This window comes from Octodon degus, unplaced genomic scaffold, assembly GCF_000260255.1.
Source record: "Octodon degus isolate 3935 unplaced genomic scaffold, OctDeg1.0 scaffold00286, whole genome shotgun sequence".
NCBI lineage: Eukaryota > Metazoa > Chordata > Mammalia > Rodentia > Octodontidae > Octodon > Octodon degus.
The window spans coordinates 872,102-873,586 of NW_004524862.1; the positions used below are offsets into that span (position 1 = coordinate 872,102).

Here is a 1,485-nt window from a genome sequence, read left to right on the forward strand (position 1 = left end):
TTTTGACTGCCAAGTTAAGTGCCTTCTAGAGCACAGTGAGATTATATATACTTCCATCAACTCTACAAACAACCTTCAAGACATTAAGCCAAAAGGAATACATTATATAGCAAATGCTCAGAGACAGAAGGACAACTTTCATTTTCTCCCTTTTACTTTATAGCCAAGCAAAGAGAATGCAAGCAAGAAGACAATGTCTGGGAACTAAAAATTCTTATTTAGGCTTTGGTAAAGTTCCTATAAAGATTTCCAGTTCTTTATGAATTTGTGTATCAACAGTAAATTACTCCAAATTAGTACTCACATTTTTAAAAACTTTAAAATCTAGTGGCCCAAGAGAATGCATAAAAAATTGTGGTATATTTATATAATTGAATACTATTCAGCAATAAAAAATGAGCTACTGTTGTGTATACTGTTATACACAAAAACATGAATGGACCTCAAAATTATTATGAGAAATGAAAGAAAAGAAATTCCTCCCCAATATGAAATTATTACTAATTTAAGAACAAATAAAACCAATCTCCAGTGTGTCAGGGATGTAGTTCAGTGGTACAGCATCTCTCCAGTGACTGAGATCAGAAAGTGGTTAATGAAGCACTATTTGGTGATATGCCTGCAATTTCAGCTCCCAGGGAGCCTGAGGTAAGAAGACTGCAAATTCAAGTCTGCCTTGAGCAACTTAGTAACAACCTATTGCAAATCAAAAGAGGGCATGCCTGGTGATGTATCTCAGTGTGCAGGTTCTAGGGTCAATCCTCACTACAGAGTGAGCTGGAGAAAGAAGGGGAGGAGGATGATCTGTCTATTTTATTATGTTATTTAACTACCATCACCTCCACACCCTTAGGAAATAAATAGTAGGGACAAACCAAAGCTTACATGAATTAAGTAACTTTCCTAAATCAACCTAAGAGGGGAGGAAGGCAAGATTTCAACTTATAAGGGGTAATAAAAATATATGGTGAATGTTTAAATAAAAAATTATTATTAAGGCTGGGCATGAGGTACACAACTGTCATCCCAGCACTTGAGAGGCTGAGGCAGGAGGATCACTGTGAATTTGAGGTCATCCTGGGCTACAAAGTGAGTTTAATGCTAGCCAAAACTGCATAGGGAAACCTTGTCTCAGGAAAAAGAAGTTATACTACAAGACACATTGCCATGAATTTCAAAATATTCTGCTTTAAACACACTTATCCCTTTGTTCTTACCATTTCCTAAAGTAGTTCTAGAAGTCTTCTTTTGTGTCTTTATGAGGTGTGACCAAAAATATAGTGAATGCTGCTGTTAAGTACCATCCAACAGAAAAGTAGGCTCATAAAAATGTATGTCCTTTTCAGATCTTGAGGATGCTGGTGCAGCTAGTGAAAAGGTAAGAAAAGATCTTTTAAAAACAAGTAGGATGGGGCTGGTGAGATGGCTCAGTGGTCTAAAGCACCTACTTAGAACAAGCTTAGCAAAGCACAGGGACCACGGTTC

At 36.8% G+C, this 1,485-nt stretch overlaps 1 protein-coding gene across 17 annotated transcripts in view; it reads right to left on the reverse strand.

Moving 5' to 3' along the window:
• R3hdm2 (R3H domain containing 2) overlaps positions 1-1,485 on the reverse strand; it is a 204,790-nt gene that overhangs the window by 69,159 nt on the left and 134,146 nt on the right. Inside the window, exon 1 of one of the 17 annotated variants that reach the window (XM_023707310.1) lies at positions 1,218-1,257. The exons of the other annotated variants lie outside the window; for them this stretch is intronic. The gene's annotated coding sequence lies outside the window, so the exon portion shown is untranslated. Of the gene's footprint in view, positions 1-1,217; positions 1,258-1,485 lie in introns of those variants that run through there. 17 annotated transcript variants of the gene reach the window in all.